Source organism: Haliaeetus albicilla, chromosome 2 (genome assembly GCF_947461875.1).
Source record: "Haliaeetus albicilla chromosome 2, bHalAlb1.1, whole genome shotgun sequence".
Classification (NCBI taxonomy): Eukaryota; Metazoa; Chordata; class Aves; order Accipitriformes; family Accipitridae; genus Haliaeetus; species Haliaeetus albicilla.
Window position 1 is genome coordinate 18,774,055 of NC_091484.1, and position 22,054 is coordinate 18,796,108.

General features: G+C 45.8%; 1 protein-coding gene across 5 annotated transcripts in view; it reads left to right on the plus strand.

Annotated features, from left to right (window-relative positions):
- The first annotated feature begins 10,297 nt into the window (after nucleotides 1-10,297).
- The window catches only part of NDRG3 (NDRG family member 3), a 63,879-nt gene continuing 52,122 nt past the window's right edge, over nucleotides 10,298-22,054 (plus strand). For 2 of the 5 annotated variants that reach the window (XM_069808516.1, XM_069808526.1), the window contains exons 1-2: nucleotides 10,326-10,427; nucleotides 11,800-11,879. The gene's annotated coding sequence lies outside the window, so the exon portion shown is untranslated. Of the gene's footprint in view, nucleotides 10,428-11,799; nucleotides 11,880-22,054 lie in introns of all 5 variants that reach the window. The other 3 variants (XM_069808560.1, XM_069808544.1, XM_069808535.1) reach the window with 3 other exon arrangements.

Consider the following 22,054-nt stretch of genomic DNA (forward strand, 5'->3'; position numbering starts at 1 on the left):
CAAGGGCATTTTTTATTACTCCCCTCCAGTGCCTCTCCCTCTCGTCCGCAGCGGCTACTGCAGGCGGCTCCGCGTCTATCGCGGGCGCAGTTAGTTTCACCGTCTCTGGTTCCGAGAGGCGGGATGGATGAAAGGGCGGGGGCGGGGGCGTGGATGGTTCTGCCCGGGGGACGGCCGCGGCTGGCGGCAGCCATTCCGTGGCCGGCTGACACGCGCCGCTGCAAGTGGGCGGAGGGGGGGGCGGAAAGGGAGGGGCCGGAGGAAGCGCCGGAGGGGGTGCAGATGACGGCTCGGCAGGCACAGGCTCAGGCAAAGGCTCAGGAGGCTCAGTCCGCTCTCCTGGCAAGGGCGCCGGATTTCCCCCGCGGGGGGTGTTTCCTCCTCTGCCACAGTCTCCAACCCCCGCTGCCTCCCAGTTATCACCTCCGCGGGTAGCCGTTCCTCCCACTCTCTCAACTGACGGTATAAATCTCCCTTGACATCCTTGCCTGGAACCCAGTCCAAGAGCCATTCCTCTACGTCCTTCCGAACCACCCGCCGCAACTCCTCCCATGGATACTGCGGAGGGGGCACATCCGGCCCCGCTGGTGCCGTCCCTACAGGAAAAAGCTCCGTCTCCGCCGTGCCCTCCGCGTCTATGCCCTCAATCAGAGATGGACCGCTCTGTGAACCCCGCTCCACGGCCGCCCACTCCGTCTGAGTCTGACTTACTGTCCCCGAGGGCACTATCTCCCGCTGTTCCTGAGGCGGCGCTTCATCCGCAAACATAGCAGCTCGCACCGCCAACCAGCACGCCCCAGCCTTCCGTCCTGCCGCGACCACCTTCTCCACCTTTCCCCAACTTTGCAATCGTTCAGCAGCTCCGCGCTCGCCCGCGAGCACAGATTGGAGCAAAGACTCCCGAATCTCTCCCCATTTGGGAGGGCTCAAAACTTCTCTAGGAGACCCAATGTCTCCCCGGCGCAGCATCCATAGGATGCATTCGCCCGTAGGGCCCTTCCTAATCGATCCGCGGGCACCCACCTCATCAGCCAATACCTTTAATACCTTAATCACTTGCACAAGTTCCATCATCGCCTGTGCGACCCGATCACGTCGGGGTCACCACTATGTAGCGTTTGCTACATATCAAGGTGCTGCAACTAGATCACTGGTCGGCCCGGACCAGGGAAAGAGACAGATAACACACACAGTGTGAGCGTCAACTTCCGCTTTTTATTGCGCAGTTAATTCCTTTTATACTAACAAGGGTAGGCGGGATTACAGATACGTCATAGGGCTGCAACTAACCCTCCATCTTTCCATGACATCGCGAGATCTTCCGAACGCCAAACCCTACACTCAGGGACCGTGGTTTGCAGGTCTGCTAGGCAGTCCTGACCCCATGGGGTGCAAACAACCCATACATGGCCAGGCCTTGGGGCCAGGCCTGTGGGCTGCCCAAGAGGCACCCACCCAATGCCAGCCATGCAAAGGAGAGACCAAGCCTGTGTCCAGTCAGGAGGCTCCCACGCATGGCTCCAAGCCAGCTAGGTGACCAGCTGCTGTTACTGGGGCAGCCTTTGGTGTTTGTGCTGTGCAAAATACAGGAATGTCACCACAGAAATGGAAAGCCAGAAATAAACACCAAATTCCCAGAAGCGTGTGTGGGGACAATAACCCCAAAGGGATTCCGGGAAAAGACCACATGTGCTCAGAGAAAAGAGGGCTGGGCCAGGGGATTAGAGACAGAAAACTGGGGTCGGTATCAGGTGGGGGTTCCCTTTGCCCACAGCTGTCAGTTGAGCTTAAAACCACTTGTAATCACTGTTTTGCAGTACCAGCTTGTGCTAGCTGTGTTCCCTTATCCTTTGGCCAATGAGGATTTTATGGTGTGCTTTCAAAACCCAAGCCTTGCTGACCGGGTAGAAGACAGCAGCGCTCAGCAAACAGTCTTCATCCATGTTTGGAACCACAGCTCTCAAAGGACAACATCAGAGAAAGGCCACTGGCATTCAAAGAACAAAAAGAAAAGGCTTGTTTTACATTTAAGGCCTTTTTGCATGCTAGAGAATGTCATCTGTCCACTAATTGGGCTATTAACTCCGAGAAGCCCTATTGTGGTTTACATTGCATGCAGCACTAACTGGGACAAGATATTACTTAAACTCAACAGAGAATGGGGAAGTAAAAATGCAGTTTTCAACTCCTTCTCTGAAAAGGTCCTTTCAAAATTCATGGCTTGTTTTCAAATCTTATCTGAGACGGTTTGGTCTGGAGTCACTGGTTTCACCCATCCAGTGACTCGGTACCGAGAGCTGCAGGCCGAGGATCATCACCACTTGCACCCCATCTCAGCTCCCTCGTGCTTCTCCCCAGCAGCACAGCCAGGGCACTCCGGGGTGCTACCACCCATCGCCCTTGTGACGCAGGCAGTGAGCACAGCTGCCAGGGAGCAGCAGCCCAGCCAGGAAAAGGGGATGGGGCTCAGCCCTGGCCTCGCTGCTCCTCAGCCAGGCACTCTGCTCTATCTCCTGGCACCCAGATGGACCCATGCCCTCACTTGTTGGGGACCTCCAACCTCTCTGCTTCACCAGTGAAGCACTTTGCCCTCTGTAAAACCATCATGACTCATCACTATTTTACCATATTTTTTCCATATTTCTATCAATTTACAGTTTTTGGTATAGCTTCCATACATTTGCCTGATAGAGACACTAAACTCAATGGTCTGCAGTTCCCCAACTCCCTTTTAAAAAGTGGAATCGTTTTTGCCAAGTCCCATTTCTCATATCAAGGGCATTTTGTTTTATGGTTACGTAAGCAGGTAGGTGACTAATTTCTTGTTTAGTCTAGAACACAGGAGTAAGCATGATCTAGTACTAGCAATTTCTTCTTATGAGCAATTTGTCTTAAGATTTCTTCTACTTACTTCAGCAATGCAAAGGCCTCACTCAGCTGGCTTCTCGAAAACCATTCAAATTTTCTCTCTGTGTGAACCTCTATGTATTTGGATAGTGGACAGAGATAGGGGTCACCTTGACCTTGGGCCTCTTGGAGAAGTTTATCATCACACTTGAGTCCAGCTGTTCCTCCCAGGGTCTGCCTCTCCCCCTGCCCACTCCTGGCACCCAGCTGGGCAGAAAGCCTGGGACCATCATCCCACCCTGCATGCCCAGAAAACAACCTCTGCCCACAACTGTCTACTTCAGAGTCAGGTCCGAACCCTGTGAGGAACAGGACTGCTTCTGCCCAGCTTGATTAGGCACTAGATTTGTCACTGTCATGGTTTAACCCCAGCTGGCAATTAAGCACCACGCAGCTGCTCACTCACTTCCCTCCACAGTGGGATGGGGGAAAGAATTGGGGAAAAAAAGTAAAACTCATGGGTTGAGATAAAGACAGTTTAATAGGACAGGAAAGGAAGGGAAAATATTAATAATAGAATATGCAAAACAAGTGATGCGCATTACAATTGCTCACCACCCACTGACTGATGCCCAGCCAATCACTGAGCCACAGTGCCCCCCCAGGCCAACTCCCCCCAGTTTATATACTGAGCATGATGTCACATGGTATAGAATATACCTTTGGCTGTCTGGGTCGGCTGTCCTGGCTGTGTCCCCTCCCAACTTCTTATGCACCCCCAGCCTCCGCTGCCAGGGCAGTATGAGAAGCTGAGAAGTCCTTGACTTAGTATAAACACTACCTAGCAACAACTAAAACATTAGTGTGTTATCAACATTATTCTTATCCTAAATCCAAAACACAGCACTGCACCAGCTACTAGGAAGAAAATTAACTTTGTTCCAGCCAAAACCAGGACAAGGAAGTGTTGTGCTGTGACCGAGCAACACACTGATGCTTAAGCTTCAGGAACTCAAATATAAGCTAGAGCTCTGTTTTATAAGCATTTCATCAGCTCCTCATTACACCACACCATGCATTTTCTTATAGGCTGTCTTCTGGCGTTCATGTTTTAATTTGCTAATTATTTTTATACACATTGAGCGTATTTCCAATCCAAAGCTCCAGCCCAAACTACTCAGTCTCCAGGACCATGCATTCAGTTAATTCTATATCTATATTACATCAGTTCACTATATATCATACATATAATGCATATAAGTAATATATCATTAATATATCTCATATGTAACATACCTATAATCATAACCATTCATTTAGGTACACATACATATATTTGTATAGCTTTAATCTGGATATTTTGGCTACTTCCTCAGCCTGCTCTTCTGCACCAAGACAATACCCCAGGTGCCTTGTGAAGATTTTCTTCCATCCTTTACTGTAATCCTAGTGTTGCTGTCCCACTTAGAGCTTTTTCAGAATAAAAATGTGAAAAAAATACTTTCCATCAGTTACATTCTCACATTTCCCATTACTTCCACTGCACACCTCTAATACATAGCTTTATTTTCAGGCATGCTTAGCATTCATTGCTTTATTTTCCATTAATACTTACTGGGAAGTGAACACAGAGAAAGTAAATACTAAACATTTACTGAAGAAAAGGCATGGTTTTATAAAAGAAAAATGAATCTGATGCGGTCTCTTTTCTGGGCTGGAAGATAAGGAGCCACCCCTATTTTGCACACCAAGAGCCAGCACTGCCAGCTGCTGTGCCCAGTACAGGGCACAGCTCAGGCAGAAACAGGAGTTCATGCTGAAAACGAGCAGAACAGTCTTTCATGTTCAGTGGAGCTGCTGAGCAGGTATACGATCCTTTCACGCCTGGTCTGTGCCCCTCAACCACAAACCACCTAGCCCACAGAAGACAGCCTTCTGCCTTGAGAAAACAGAGCAGCCAACCTCAGTGTTGCCCTTTTTTGCACAGTAAGCTGCACTGCCCCACTTAGACTTCTCAGTAAATGGCCAATACAATGGACATGTAGTGATGATGTGGAAAGTGTTTTTCAATGTGCCAATGAAGCAAGAGGAAAGCTTCTTTCCACTCGTCCACTTTCAGGAAAGCCCCAGAAAGACACAAGTGAATCATTGGCTGTGATACAAAGAAATGAGGTTTACTGACAGCAACTTCGCAAACCTGCCCTGAGAGCATTGCGTTACAGTGCTCTGTCTTACAGGGAAGGAGCAGCCTTTTGCAGTTCTTTGAGCAGCCAGCTTGAGTCAAGGGCTCCTTTTGATGCCAGCACAACACAGTGAGCTTACCAGACTTGAGCAGTCCTCTGCTTCGGAAACACATGCCCTTACATCAGGTCCTCTTGCACAACTTACCTTACAGTCTTGCCGTTCTCCATGTACCTCTGGCCTCACAGTGTAGCACAATTCTTCATTCCCCATCTGTGACTGAAGATGAGCAATCATGACTTCTGTAGCCTGGGAAGATGCTTGAAAAGTCCAGCCAGCAGGAGAGACCCATCCAGAGAGGCAGAGCTGTAGGCTGTTCCTGCAGGGGAGCAGGCTCCAGCTGCTGCTGCTGGGACAGCTCTGCCCTCTGGACCCAGACAGCTTTTCTCTCTGCATAAAACTGGAAAGACATGGGAAATCACACGGGCCCAGTAGATTTGAATGAACCTGATTAGGCATGTGTATGTATAGATGGCATATAACTATGTTTGTAGCCCACTGTTCCCCTGACTACCGTAACAGAAGACAGAGGTGCCTGCTAAGGGCCAGCCCCAGGCTCCTCACAGGCTGTTACCTGGTCCCTGCTGTCCCTTCCTGGTGTTTGGTGGAAACAAGCCATCCATCACCCGGGACAGCCTTCAGCGATTCAAATGAGTTTCCTGTGGGAAAATTAATGGAATAAGCTCCCCCTACCTTGCACTTCAGCTGCATGTGCTACATGCTTCCTTCTGTGCTGTCACAAAAGCTGTCAGAGGGAGAAATGTTAGATTTTTAACTACTTGCAGAATCAGGCCACTCACAGCAGCCTTCTAGCTCAGTTAGATGCTTTGATGGGGAGTCTGTTTCATCAAAGCTGGTATCTCTGGCAGACACGCTCTCCTTAGAGAGGGTTGAATGTAAATATGCAGGGAAGAGGCTCTAACATCTCTGACTGCAACAAAAAAACCAACAGTATTTGGGAAAATCTGACTTGGATTAGGCAGAAGAGAGGTTGGCAGAGATAGCCTGAATTCTAGCTGTTATTTTCCAAATACAGCTTTCCTCTGAATGCAAACACTCCAAGCATTTAGCTGCACTAAATATGCACATTGTACAAGTGATGGATGAGGGTTAAGTTGGCTTAAGACAGTTTTATCAGTTTGTAGTGAACAATTAATTTTTCTATAAAGCTTGAAAAATAATTAATTGGATTAAAAATACGATATCATTTCAAGACTTTCTTAGTATTTTGAACTATGGACCTAGATGTGTAGGGTAGTTGCTTCATTCCTGCTGATCTCCTAGATCAACTTGTGTAAGCTGTAGATTTTGGCAAGAAAGAACATTCAGCCAAAGCTTTGTGAAGGATTGAGGCTGACATGAGAAAGTTTGCAGTTATACCCTGCTTGTTTAGAAATAAACGACGACCCATGTTCTCCTGGTGTGAAGTCAGCTGGCCCATCCAGGGCTCACTTGAGAGCTGCATTAGCAGCCCCACCCCCCTTGGTGCCTTAGCCCAGAGCCACACTGTGCCAGGGCACAGAACACCTGTGCTGACATGTAACTGAATGACTGCAAAAGCATCCAGGAACCCCAAGCCTGAATGCCTTTACAGCCAGAGAGCCCTCTGCTTCCCAGCCCTCACTTATGCCCACAACATGTTTATTACTACATTGGATCCTCAACATAACAGCATATGGTTCTGTAAGTCATTTCCAGCAGGAGTTCTTTTTATTAGTGTGTTCTCTGAGAAAAATAGGAAGTAACAATCTTTTCTGTGAGGATTGCAGAAAAAAAGACACAGGTCAGTCAAAAACACGTGGGGAGGAAGTGGTGTTAGCCTAGTTAGGTCAAATGCTGCTGCCTTTTGCAGGGTCCTGGACTGCCATGCTGCAGTACATGCACAGGTGAAATAATCCATGTTGACAACAGCAAGCACAGCATGGGGACCAGCCGCACCAGAGAGCTTAAATACAACTTCCTGGGCTGGAGGACTATTGCAATGATTGTACAGTCTTGTAGTGGGAAATTCCCCTCTTTCCACCTCTGTTCAACAGCCAATTTAGTTTACATAAGACCTAAAAATCTAAGCAGTGGTACTGACTGTTTCTGCATGTAGTGCCTGCACAGGTCCACACTTACCCCTCTTCCTTCCCCTCTTGTTCTTGGTAGTCCAGGCAAGAACAACAGTATCATGAAGAGCTAGAGTTATGCTTGGGCCTGTGCACTAGGCATGTTATTCTTTAAATGCTTTTATACTAAAAAATATCTTTATGAAACAAAAGTAAAATAGAAAAAAAATAATTGCTCAATTAAGATAAGGTTGGTGGGCTATAACATACATTGAAGGGATTCTGCCCAAGAGATAAACTACTTAACAGCCAAGGTCCAGCCAGGAGCTGAGGCGAGAGACACAGCTGGAGACAGGTACCCCCTGCAACCATAGCTCAGGCAGGGAGGGAGGGCCTGGAATGGGGCTCCTGGACCCATGGGTGGGGGTCCCAGGGGAGGTTGGTCAGGGCCACTCAGGCCTCTGTTGGTACACTCAGGTCCATCACAGGGCCACCTTAGCCAACATGTTTAGGGGCTGGGTGGTGCCCAGTGATCGCTTACTGCACACTTCTCATATCTTAAGAGGGACCTGAAAGAAAATCACTGCCCTTGTAGGTGAGGTACAGTAGGTACAGCTGGTAGTGCCTACCTGAAGTGCTCTAAGACTTGTTGGAGGCTCCCAGGAGGGAGCTGCAAGAGGGGAATCTGGCAATGCTGGGTGTAAGGAGCAGGGAGTGGATATCAGACCCATGCACAGTGCACAGGGTAATCCCATACACAGATTTTTTGGGAGGTACTGCCAGGGCCCTCAGTATACTAATAGGCCTTAAAGGCCTTGACCAGCCTCATCTGGGCCTTTCACCCACATCCTACCCATGTACCCAGGAGTCCCATTTAAGCTCAGACCTGGGCCTTTAGTCCCTGTCTGAGCTATAAGAGAACCATTCTCTAGCCTTGCCTCAGCTATGCCTGGCCCAAACTGATCCTGACCCACAGACTGACTTTCCAGCTTGATCTTGTACCTGCCTCATGCCCATCGACCTGCCCAGCAATCACTGGGCTGCATCTGATCCTGGTTATTCTCACCAGGCCTGACCCCAATCCTGCAGATAGATTGACTTGGACCTGCCTTATCAGCATGAACTTGCCTGGTGACCTGGACTCTCAGCTGAACCTGGATACCATCTTTAGGTACCTTCTGTGGTAAGTGCACACTCACCTTGGATCCTGTTTTTTTGTTGGCAGTTCCTTAAAAGAAGGGGAATGTGTCTGGGTTGAACTAGGAAACTTATGGAAGAGATGGTCACCATACTACCTGGATTTCAATACATAGCTCTGGTGAAGCCAGGCAATGGTGCACTATAAATGAATGGGTGTGTTGGGAGAGTTGTACCAATCTTGGCTGGCAAAACAGAGCGCTGCTTGCCTCCAGGCTTGAGTGAGTGTGTAACGCTGCCTAACTCTGTGGTTCTGAACTGAATCTGACTCCCAGGAAGCAGACTTGACTTAGCGTTCAATACTGTGACCTACAATGAAGTAGACCATTGAGGTGGATCATGCAGATCTGCAGGGCTGTCTCGAAAGACCTGAGACTCAGGCAAGAACTGGGTTCACTCCAGCACCAGGAGCCTGAGGGACAACCAACATACTCCACCTTGCTACCAACCCCTGGGAAGCATCATGTGCCTAACAAAGCCAAAGAGCTGGACTTGTCTGCCTGCTTACAGGGGTGTTATTTACCTAAAATACCTCCCTGTGCATTCCCTGTATTGCCCTCACTGGGTTTTGGTGGCAGGAGATTAGGCTGCAAGTACTTGCAACTGTATGAGTGGAAGCTTCCCCACTAAGGCAGCTTCTTCTGGTATCACCTCAAAGGTGGGGACTACTGGCAAATGAGAAGGCCCTGGCCTGATATTCAGCTAGCTGGATAGGGTGGGAGAAACTACTGACAAATTACTAGAGGTAACAGGTAAGTGGGAAAAGGTGATAAAGTAGCAGCTGGTGCTGAGGGAGGTGGCAGGATTTCACAGGTGGTTCAGGGGAGTGGTGTGAGGGAGGGCTGAGACTCAGAGATAAGGGGAGAGGAGCACAAGGCACTCAGTGATGCTGTGTAGGGCTGGGATGACCTCAGTGGCAGTGTGGTCCAGGACTGGGAATGGTTTACCTACATACCATCTCAGCTCTGCCTACCCTCCGCCGTTGCTGTTCAGTAACAGCTTGTAATTACTTAAGAACTAAGGTAGAAGCAGTATGAAGCACCACAGGGTGGCACCAGAAACCGGAATATGGATTAAGTTTTGGCAATACCTTGTTTTTAAATGTTTGGGACAGGGCCCTACTAAAGGGAAGGTGAGACGTGCTGAGGATGCCACACTGACCTGGGAACCAAGTATTTCCACTTGGAGACGCTCCCGAAGAGGGGCAGGCAGGCAGCAGGCGGTAGAGGACAGCACACGCACCCCTTCGGGGTACAGCTGAAACGCCAGGGGTTGCACAGAGCTTGCTGTCCGTTGGGGATGGCTGCCTTCATGGACTCAGGCAGTGGGTACAGGGGGATAACCGTGACCTCGGGGAGGGCTCCCCCAACACTCACACTTGCACATTGCCAGAATCTCCAGTGGGGGAAGGAACAAGCAGATTTGTTTGGCCTTCCAAGAAACTAGTCTTACCTCTGGAGGTGAAAAAAAAAACCCCAACCAACCTAACTAAAACCAACGCAAGAGGCGTTTCGGGTTTGGAGCGGCTCCAGGGCTGGCTGCAGGCAGGCTCCCTTAGCTTGCAATTCGCCTGCCTCCGGCCTCGGTGACGCCGAGCCCCAGCTTCCCGGGGTGGGTCGCTGCCCCGACCTCGCTCACCACTGGGACGCACAGGCAAGCGTGTGCTTGGGGCTTCGGTAGCCTGGCAGCGCGCCCAGCCCGCCGGGGAGCCCTATCCTGCTCTGAGCGCTCCAGCGACCGCTGTGAGAGCCAGGAGGGGCCGAGGCGGGAAGAACTGGGCCTGGCCGGGTCGCACACCAGAGGCGTGGGGAGGCCGGCGCCGTTGAGGAAACGCCGCTGCGCCCGGGAGAGCGGCGCTGCCTCCCGCCCGGGCGGGCCGCTGCAGCCCGGCAGAGGCGGCCGGGGCCCGGGCGGAGGGCGGTGCCGGAGGAACTACCCCCAAGATGGCGCTCAGCGCCGGCTCGCCGCCCGGCCGCCATCTTGTTTGTAGTCCCGGCCCCCGCGCATGTGCGGCCTCCGCAGCGCAGCGCGCAGGCGCAGAGTGCCCCGCATGCCGCGGCGGCCGGAGGTGCTGAGGTACCTGCTGTCCAGGTGAGCTCCGGCAGCGGCTCCGGTACACCCCTAGGCTGGCTCCGCGCGTCCTCCGCTGCTATTAGGTGCCGACGCAGCAGCACCGAGGCGCTTGGCTGCCGCTCGGTAGCAGGTGCCGCACGGCGGCTCCGCGGGCGGGCCAGGGTCAGCGGCGGCCGCGCCCGGAGGCACCGTCTGTCCCGCCGAGCCCTGCGCTGCCGCCGCTCCCCGAGCCCGGGGCGCCGTCAGTGAATGGTTACGCCGCGAGGGTTACCTGAGCGGGGTCGGGGGTGTGTTCTCTGGGCGGGTCCCGCTGAGGCGGCCGCAGCCCGCAGGGGCCCGGGCCGTCGCTGTCGCCGGCGTCACCCGGCGAGAGGCCGCCGCTGAGGGAGGGAGGGCTCGGTTCGGCTCCTCTGCCGTTACGAGACGCCGGAGGAAAGTACCGCTCCCTCACGGAGCTGGGTTTAGGAGATAATCCCTCGTCATAAGGGGCTTCGCTGGGGAGGAAGAGAAACGCCTCGAAACTGCCCCTGGTTTTATTGCAGAGATTATCTTTTTCATGTAACTAATGGACAGGAGTGCTCTGGGCTTCCTGCTTGCTCTCATCTGTAGCTTTTCTTTCTGGTATTCAGATCTCAAAATTCTCTGTTGTATTATTTATTTTGGACAATGAAAAGAGGGCATTTTTCTTCAATTCAGTACAGTCTTGTCAGTATGTGAATGAGCAAGGAATAGCTTGTAAAAATTTTTTTGTTGACTTGCATCATCACTTTAGGTCAATGTCCATTTCTGGTTTTTTATATTTAGTGTAAGTCGTAGGGAGTAGTTCAAAACGTTGTAGCAAAGTCAGATGCTTCTACTGTCTTAAAAATCATCATTATAAAATCCGGCGCAGAAAATGCAGTGTTACAAAACAAATGATGCTGTGTAGTGCTGTCACTGGCTTCCCAGGAGGTGTTGGGAGTGCCGTCAGCTGGCTCAGTGGCCATGCCTTGCTTGGGGTGTTGCACCGCCAATTGAGAGCCTGGTGTCTGATCCAGTTTTTGATTCCTCTCAAGTCTGAGGAGTCTGGAACCACTGCGTGATCAAGTCGCAATACAGTGCGGTCACAACACGTGAATCACAGTCAAAGTTTGTAGCAGAACTGGGGTGAGTCAGTCACATGTGTGTTTGCTCCAGCAAATAGGAAAGGCCTGGTACATGTCAGGGTTTGCATCTGGGAAGCCCAGAGAGTTTTTTGTGCTTGAATACTGAAGTGACGAGAAGATGGGGATTACAAGTAAAGAAGAATCCACTTGTGCTTCCTGTGTCAGGCACACTCATGAGTCTCCTGTGTTCAGATAGGAGGACTTGGGGGCTCATTACTTTAGCTTCTGCCTTTCCTTTTCTGTAGAAACAAGAGGACAACAGTCTTCCAAATCCTGGAGCCTGTCAAACCGTCTTTAGCACCAGTCTATGGTGAAAAGTAAAAAGGTAATGTAAAGTCTAAGAGCTGAGTTTAAAATCAGTGTGGAGCTTTTCTAGCAAAATAACTTGGACTAGGGGAGCAGGACTTGCCAAATGTGTGTGTCTTGCTGAATTGGGGATAGACTCCTGAAGAAGCAAGGCAGTCACTAGGATTCATTTGGATTATTAGCCATTGGATTGGGATTGTGCAGACAGCTCAGGGCTGGCAATGACTGTTCCAATTTCATTTATTTGTTTGGGATTTCGAAACTTAGCTTGCACATGGCACACGAGTCACTGAAACTTGTCTTGAGGGCAGAAACTTAGTGTGGGCTATATACTTGGCTGATATTGACTTGTTTGCAAATGCTGGAATGTAGAATGTAGAAGCTGGAAATGTTATAAAATGAAAATTAAACAACTGCTGGAAGCAGCATTACTGGAGGCTATAATTACATTCCTAGCTACTCATTTTGTATCTAAGGTTAAAAACTAATTGAAATTAACAAAACTGTTTAATTTGCATTTTCCTGATCTCAGATCACCTTCAGAAATATTCTCCAGTGCTTCTGTTGGCAGCTCATATTTCACATTGGTCATACATGACAGGCTCTTTAGTGTTTTTCATTGGAAAGCGTAAGTGTAATGGTACATTTAGATTTCAGAGGCTTTATTACATATAACATATATTTTGGTTCCTTAAAGATATAGTAGGAAATTTTCTTAAAGATGTTTCTAGGACAGTTTTCTTAAACATTCCTCTGTTGCATGCTCAAGGCAAACGTTATAGCTAAGTAGTAATATATAGGTATGGTATTTTTAGTAAGAAGCTCAAAATATTATGGTCATAATATAGTCTAAGCACAAAAATAAAAAAAATAAATAGGAAAAAGCAAATCAGCTTTTAATTTTTGGGGAGGTTCAGTTTTCATATGTAACAGAATAGGGATTTTAATTTTTAATTATTTACCTGTCATTCTCACAAATAATAGCTCAGCTGGATTGCTACCACTGTTGCTTCCTGGAAAAAAGTAAAGCCAAACACTCAGTGAGTTCTATTTCTGTAGGCAGTGCTGACACCATAGTCCTCCGTTATCAGGGTTTATCTTGTGCTCATCATCTGTCAGCTGTATCTTGGATAAAAGTAAATATGCCTCTGCTGCTTATGACTCTTAAGCCTCATGTTGGACAGTTGCGCAGTACCGGTTAAGACTATTTGTGTCCGTAATTATTACAGTCTGGTTTAATCTGCCATAGTTCAAGGAGAACAGAGGACTGTTTTGCTACTGTTTCTCTGTGTATTGTTGAAGAAAATGTTCCTGGTATGTGTCTTGATGCATCTCAGTGTCTTATTTTCATACAAATGTGGTTTTGGAGGAATAAGAAAATTCTGTATTGCTTTACCCTGGGAATTCTCAATATTCTGGCCAGATCAGGTCAATTATTAAGCAAAGCAGTTGTGATTTGGCCCTGACATGGGAAGGACTGGGTGACTGTGCCTTCTACTGTGCAAATCAGAGTTGATGAGAGATTTTAATCATCTCTCTTGGTCTTCAGTTCTATTCTTGTAAATTCTGAATTGTAAATGGGACTTGCTGGATTTTTAATAATATATTCTTACTGATCATTCACCTTTTTCTGTCTGGTCATATCCCCTTGGCTTTTGTGACTGAGGTAGCACCATTTAATGTAGTAATCAAATTGATGCCGTGGGAAGCACAGGGAGGAATAGCTTTGTTTTCATTTGGCTGTCATCCTTAGCAGACTTGGATGCATTTCTGAATTTACAACGGGTTTTAGTTCACCAAAGGGGTGTTCCTTGCTTTACGTAGTATGAATACAGTAGACGTTATAAAGGTAATATTTAATTTTAAAGTAACCACCAGACTCTCTTTGTAATTACCAGATGGATTAAAAATGTGAAACTGGCCCCTTGTTTTTTTTTTTACTCCCGCAAGAGCTGGAATTGTGGCTTTTCCCTGTGTGTTCAAACAGAGGATATAGGCAACCTACTGCTTTCCTTTTCGTCTGTATTTTGGTGATGAAGCTGCGTGTTACATCTTAAACTGATTAATGACTGGTTGGCACGCAAAAGGATTGGTCCTATTCTTGCTCTGTCTCATACCACATCCAGCATTTACTGGATGTTTTTCTGAAACAGTTCAGTTTGTTAAATAAGCAGGGCACTAATCCAGCCCCCCTGTGTCCCCATCTCCCCAGAACATCAGCTTTTGCCAGGTAAGCAAGTTGAGTGAGTTCAAAGAAGGGCTAAGGAGTACCAGAGATGTAATTGATTTTTGTAGTGTGAGAACAGCCATAGAATCAGGTGGAACCATCTTGTTTGCTGTCCTTTCCTGACAATGACCAAAGAGAAGAGCATAAGGTCAGGGCAAATTATATAAAACTTTGTCTGATAGCCCTCTTGTCTCTCATGAGCTGCAGGATGTCAAGAGGTAGATGTTGTTTGCTTTTATTTTGTTAATGTATTTTTCTTTTGGGGACTTGCCCGTGTCTCCAGTCCATTTAAATGTATAGCACTGACACATCCCAGGGGAGACCTTCCAGAGCACAAAATAGTGTTGTAGGTGCTAACCACCTCTGCTTGTTTTCTTTTGAACTTGACAGATGCTATCTTCATTTCCTATCTCTTAGCTTTTGTATTGTTTGGAACAGTGAACAACTGATCTCTGTTTACCTTCTCCATGCAACTGATGATTTTATAGGCTTCTGTCATATGTCACTGCAGTAATCTCTGTTTCCAGGCAGAATAACTCTAGCCTAATTGATTATTCCTCATTATTCATCTTTTCAAACCTTGTTTCCTCTTTAAAAATATTTTCCTCTTCCATTATGTCCTCTTGAAATGAAGGAATAGGCACTGCATCCAGGATTTAAGCTGCAGACATTCTGTAGCTTTGTATGGTGGTTTAATTACCAATCATTTCCTAACATTAGGTTTATTTTTTTTTAGTATGTTGAATGGCTGTGAGCTGATGCTTTTATCAGTCTGTCATGACTCCAGCAAGACTTTCTGAATGTTAATAATCACTTTGGAGCACATCACTCTGTATGTGAAATTAGGGTGATTTTTCTTTGGCCTGCTACTTTATTTGCACTGAATTTCTTCTGTTATTTTATTTCCCGATTATTCAGCCTCACAGGGTTTTTCTGCAGGTCTTCAGTCAGCCCTTCTCTTTACTATCAGGATAGCCTATATTCACTCCACTCCTTGCCCTTTTTTCCACATTGTTTATGAATGCAGTGCTCTGCTATACACTGTAAAAGGCTCCTCGCAGTCTCCCTCCCTGTGAAAACTGACCATTTATGCCTACCTTCTGTCATCTGTTTTCAGCTAGTTATTAGTCCAGGGGAGGGCTCTCCCATTTATCTTCTAGCTGCAGAGCTGCCGAAGTTCAGTGGCTATCCGAATGTTATCTTGTATTGCAGTTTTGTCACTGCTATAAACCCACGGCCATGAACGCCCCTGTGAATGGAGAGGTTCTGCCCGTCCTCACAGCCCTGTCTGATGCTCCCCTCCAGCACTCCTGCGGCTGTGCAGTGAATCCAGTCTGGAAGCAGATCTGGCTGGAAATGAACCCAGCAAATTATAAATTAATGCTGATTTAGTGTTGCTGTACTGATAGTATACAAATGTGTGGGTTTAATTAGAATCAATTCAGTTAGATAAGTGCATATTTCTATGCTTGCTGCTGATGATTGAAATTGTGACCTTACAGGCTCAACTGTAGTCTAGACTGAAGGCAGTGTAAGTGTCTGTGCACAGACTTGCACTTTTTATTTCAAATTGGCATGAATTTGATGCTGTAGTTAGATTAGTATGACTCGGTATATGAATTGCACCTAGGTATTAATTTGATTGATTTTGTGACTGCTTCTTGGACTCTTTCACTGTACCAAGGCAGAAAACCAATCTGACTGTGGGTTAATATCTGGAATTCTTTAAACAAAGACAGTGAAGAAGGAGTGGGTTTTAGTGCAGTTATGTAAATTAATAGGGATCTAGTATTACTTTTTATCCTATATATGGACTTTATTCTAATTTATTAGGAACAATTGCATCATAAATATTTCAAAAATACATAACTAGAAATTCACAAATTTTGCTACTGATGCCCTTGTAGTGTTTTGTAAATGCTAGAATTATTTGGGGTTTATGTACCTTTAAGTTTCCTAAATACAAAGAATATAGGTCTTTAATGAAATTTGTTCACTAAATAGGCTTTTCAGCTGTGTTCTTGAAAATTCATATCCAGATTCACTAGTTCTGTTGTCATACATAATAACAGTTTTCTGCTGAGGGGTTTTTTGGGTTGTCTTTGTGTGGAGAACTGAAGTTAGATGCTTCTGTTTTTAACAGTTTCTTTTGGCTGTGGTAGCTTTGAAATGTATTGCTTAGCCAATAAGGTCTGGTTTTTTCCAGTTTGTTTAGGTGTTTCTACCTTTGCATAGGCAGAAAGAAAAACTTGATTTGTGTAAATGTATGTTTATATGACTTGGATTGGCCTATTTCCTTCCAGAAGAGGAGGGCTTATAAGTGGTTTTGTGCTTTATTTTCCAGATGGTAGAAGATGGGGGCTTGGGGGGTGGTTTAAGTCTGCTTTTTTTGGTGCTGCCAGTTCAGGTGCTGCATGGTTTGTCTCTGCCATGGCTGGAGAATTAATATAACAGTGTTGGGAGTGTCAAGCAAGCACACAGTTTTATAGAGACGCTTTTAACTGTTGTATAGTATTCTACCTTTGCTATTTTGCTCATGTAGTTCATTCTGACATGATTTTCATCAAATAAATGGTCCTTGTTACAAATTCAACTTCTTTTTTCCTTCAGTCCAGATCAAGAAGTTGCCAAATATGTTTCTTATGGTCCTCAGGAAAGCCAGGGAAGATTTTTTTCTCATTTTACAATGCAATTGAGCTTTATCCATGAGCTGACAGAGAGAAAGGCTTAGAGCTTGGTGAAAATTTGCACGTAGATTAGCTCAGCCACAGAACAAAATTATACTTTCCTGACATTTTTAAGATAAAAAGTTAATTGGGAACATTCATTATTTAAAAAAAAAAAAAAAAGTCAGTAAGGGAGCTTGTATGCCCTAAATGCTTTTGGTTACTTCTAGCAGTAAATGGATGGAACACTTCGCAGGTATTCCATCTGGTTCATGTTTGGCTAATAAATAATTTGCCAGATCACCTGGCAGTGAGTGGCCTCCTAGTTCCATTCCTGCAAAGGTGAGTATGGTTGTGTTGCTGAGATCTCGGTGTGTGGGGAGTCTGGGAATACCTTGGAGTTGGGAGCTGAACTGTGGGACCACAGGTCTGCTGGCTTCTGGTTTGCAGCAAGGACATTGCTTTAAAAGGAGGTGTATTATTCTTCAGCATTTTACACAGTACAATACCTGTATAAAGCAAATGCTATAGCTGCTGTTATGGTGTTGGAAGAAACAAAAGGAAGGAGGAGTTGTTTAGAAGATTGTTGTTCAAGATGTCTCCTTGGTGAGACCTTGCACTTGCCTGTGTCAGTCTGCAAATGCAGGGTTGTAACATTGTCTCCCTGACTACAACTGGTGCATTTGTCACTTTGTAGTGTTTGGTACCACGCTCATTCATACTGCTGTGTCATATAATTGAATGATTATGACTGAGGAGCCAGCACAGAGTAATCTAGGACTGTCAACTGCAATTTTTCAGTTACTGGCCCATCATCATGAAGATTTTGACACAAATGTCTAAATTGCAAAAACGGCTGGAATTTTCCAGCAGAGTGAATACAAAAGCACAGAGGAGGTTGTAGCTTTGTCTGTACAAAAGAGTTAATGAAGAAGTTCAGATTATCTCTGCCTCCAGGAAGAATTTAAAGCAATTTGGGTTTTTGGAGAGCTAAGTGTCAGTTTTATTTATTTATTTTTTCAGTGACATATTAAAAAAAAAAGCGAGGCCTCCATCCCCAGGGAAAAGTGGTGATAGGGTCTGTGTGCTGTAGCAACTCAGTTGTACCCCAGCCTGGGAACTTGGCAGTACATGGGGTCTTGCCGTAAGAGGGTGAAGGTTTAAAACATTATTTTGACCACACTGAGCAGAAGCAGTGTACCAGCTGGGTGGTATCCAGATGTTTGTTATCTTTTGGACACTTAATTTGTGCATTTGTAGCTGTTTTTAAATGGTCTTGGAACTCGTAGCTATTCTGCTCCTGGAGTTTGTCATGGGGCTGACCACATGAAGCAGGAGCTGAGGCAAGTTGGCTGTGATTCCAGGGGTTCACAAAGTTTTTCTAAACTTCCACTAAAATGCCACAAACAATACAAAGTCTAAGTCCTGCTGCCAGTCAAGCTTCAGAAAACCGAGCACTTGTGTGATCTCTCTTGCTCACAAAAGCTATCTCTCTGATCTTTTCAGCAGCATTCCAAATCTTAGAAAATATAAATCATTGGGATTTCTCCTGGTTTCTACACCCAGAAGGGTTATTTATGTGCAATTGCTGAGTGTGATGCTTGCAGTTGGAGAATGTTCCTTAAAAAAGGAGCTAATGGGGCTTAAAGCAGGTTGATTTTGTCCTTTAGCTCAGGTTATTCATTGTATTTGAATATACGCTTGTCTGGATGTATTGCATGTGGTAAGAGGGTAAGTGTCCAGACTGCTCTGTGTGAGTAGTTGCTGAATGAATTTTCTGCGGATGTTCTCTAATGAAGGGAGCCATCTCAGACGTGATTCTTGCTTAGAGATGTTACTTGCCTGAAGAGTGATTGACTTTACTGCAGCACTCCCTGTCACTCAGCTAGTGTTCCAGGTTTATACCCCAGGCCTGCAAGGAAGTCAGAGACCTTTGCTGACATGATTTCCTTGGGGAGTATCCTGGTTGTTCTGAACTTCCGTGGTTCTGTGGCATGCTGGAGAGCATAGGTGGTGGAGGTGTTGGGGTGGGAAACACCATTCCTCCACCCAAAAAATTCTTACTTTCTGAAATAACTATACTTTTGGTGGTGAATGGAAGATTTTTATTTATTTATTTATTTATTAAAATAAAGATGACCTGACTGGCTACGGATGCATGCAGCCTTTCTGGCCCCTCTCTGGCCTGAGACAGTCATACCAAGACAGTGCTGGAGACTTCTTGCACCCTTCTTACCAAATGCTTTTTGCTGTTTTGTTTTTTGTTTCTGTTCATGCATGTTGAATATGAATTGATATATTTTGTGTGATGTGTACTCTCATGTTGTCTTCATGAAGTCTTTGCAAATGCATAGGAATGTTGGCAGTGATTCCCAAATTTTGGGTAGCCTGACAGTTGCTGTTATAGAGGATTATTGGCTTTATGACAACTCCTGTATCCGGGTATTTCAGCAGTCCTTTGAAATCTGGGAAGCAATAGCTTCAGTGCCAGGGCTGACAGGTCACGTGTGTACTACAGAAGCTTCACTAGTATAATGAGACCATCAAGCCCTTCTGATAGTGATTCAGCTTACACTGTGAGAAATGGCTTTTATTGTTATGCCTGGTAGTAACTGCCTAAATGAAATGTTTTCAAGGGTAATTTGAGGCCGCTATAGTTATATGTATGCTGCCACTCTCACCAGTATAAAAATGTCTTTAAAACAATTTGTAGTGCTCACCAGTTGGTTACTCAGGAGGGGTTCCTGTGCCTCTTCCACATGAATGTATTCCATTTTTGGTGGTGTTTTTAGGTGTTGGAAAATGGTATTTCCTCACTGATCACAGGGTTTTTTTGGCAGTGCAGTGACCCCTAAAGACTTCTTAGAAGTCTGTTGTCCTGCTTTTTTTATTAACTGTGATATCCCAAAGGGAGCAGAATTCCTGGAGGACACTTAAACCTTGATAGTGAAGAACAGATGGGTGTCTGTGATGCTGTGATGCAGAGCAGAAGATGCCTTTGAAAGGGACAGTGAGCTGTGTGCTCACGTTGCTCATGGCTGAGCTGCAAACAGCATCCTTGGTTCTGCTCCCAGACAGTGCGTTTCTGCTGCGCTTCCAGCAGAAACAGTGTGTGCAGTGATGCTGCAGCACAGAGGCTGAGCTGCTCTTCTCATCTATCCTGAGAAGCTGTTTTGGTCTGGAAAAAAACCTTAATCTTTTTGTAACTCATTTTAAAAATGTTTTATTGAGGTTGCAAAACAAGCACAAGACAGTCTTCAAACACCAGCTTCTAAAATTGTGTTGCACAGGATTTCTCAGACAGATGGAGGCATTCACTGAGCATCAGATATTTTTTGTCAGTAGTAGAAGGATAGTGAAGGTTTTTCCTTTGGCCTTTCACAAGATAACTGCTTTTTTTCCCCCCGTTGACTTTAATGGCTTCATTCTTCTTTGTTAAAGACAGCAGTCTCTTAACCTTGAAAGCAATAAAACAGTTAGCCAGAGAAGCTTGTGCTCTCTGTAAAAATAAAAAATAAAAAAATTAAGAAATAGAATATTGTTCATTGTATGGTATAGTAAACTTTGGAGAAATTCATAGTAGAATAGGAATATGAATATGAATCTAAGACTTTACATAAAGGCAGGAGAAATACTGTCAGTACTTAATTTTCATAAAATAGGAACTGTTTAGGCAGAAATATTATTCAACCTTTTATGGAGGTCTCCAGAATATAAATCTCTTCACATTTTCTGATTGGTAGGTAGTAGTTGGTGGGGCAAAAGATTGAAATGGCTTGAAGTGTATGCACCAGAAAGCTTAATTTGTGACCTGAGCATTAACTGCATGAACCAAGAAGTGTTGTAATGCAAGCATCTTGCTTTTCTGTAGTTTGATTTCTTTGATGTGATGTATTAATGTTTTCTCAGATCTCTAGTCTTCAAACGTCATTCTGGGCTGTGGATTGATTGTAAACATGGCACTTATGCTGCTATTTTTATCATGTCTCCACGTTAAAATAAACTGCTTAAGTAGAAGCCATCACCAGTCACCTTGTTGGTCTAAAAATTATTTAAGCGAATACAGTCTTAGTATTGTCAAAGCTTTCAATAAGGAAAGGCTCACAAAGTTTAAATCCTGATATTTAAACATTTCCTTTAGTGAAGTCTGAAGTCTTCTTATCCTATCATAAATCACTAGACTCAAATTTTCTTTTGCATTTTTAAGAGAGCCCCAGGTCTTCCCAGCAGCAGAGACTCCAAATTGCTTTTCATAGTCTGGGGCCTTAGCTTTCAAGACTGGCAATCACCTTTCCATAAATCAAGGGACTTGTTCTGCAATCTTGGCTTCTGCATCCGTGCAGCATGGTTCAAGCATCTGTGTGAATAAAAGGTACAGGGAAAGCCAGGGTGTGGGGAGCGGAGGTGCTGTGCTCCTAGGGGCTGGTCGGGAGCTCTGGTGCCTCCAAGCTCATGAATGCAGTTGCAGCAGGAGAGGGAACTCTTCCTGTTATCTGGCTGAACAGACAAGGACTGTAGTGATTTCTGTGCAGCTATTAGAAAGTTCCATCCTTTTTTTTTTTTTTTTTTTTTTTTTACTGGTATACCTGTATACTCATCATTTTTAAGGGATGAGCAGTCACATCTCAAAAATGACACCTGCTGCCTTTTCCTCTGAGCACCTGCATTAACACAATTTGGTGATTGCCATCGCCGCTGGTCTAGTAAGGAGCTTGGTTGAGCAATGTTGTGCTGTCTTTCTTTCTTGTGCAGTGGCTAGATGAAGAGCAACGAGTTTTATTACTGGTGATTGGGTAATAAAAGGTAGAAAACAGCTTTCAATCTGTCTGCAGGGCAGTGGTGGTAAGGGGAGGGTGTGTGTTTTACTCCAGACTGGCTGCAGAGTCACTGCAGGGGAGGTGGCCTTGGAGCTCTTACCTCTTTCTCTGTTTCTCCCGATTACAGCTTCATTTGAAGGAAAACCAAAACATTTAAACTCTACCTGAGGTGCATATTTAACAGGAGGAGTGTATCAGGTGCCAGTGTATTGGGTTGCAATGGAGAGTGTTGGTCCCTTCATTAAATGGAAAGTCAATCAGTGCTGGTTCAAAAGATCCCAAGAGAAACGGCACCGCTCAATTCCAGCATGCATGGCTTGCTGAAGGAATTGTATAGAGAAATTCGTTTTCCTGTGCTAGGCAGGAGGGTCAGACAGATGAATGAAGCTGATCTCTTCTGACTTTACCGTGTTGAATATTAACATAAGAAACATTACCTGAAGCGTCCAAGAAATCCAAAAGTACAGCCTAAAAATAAATTAGG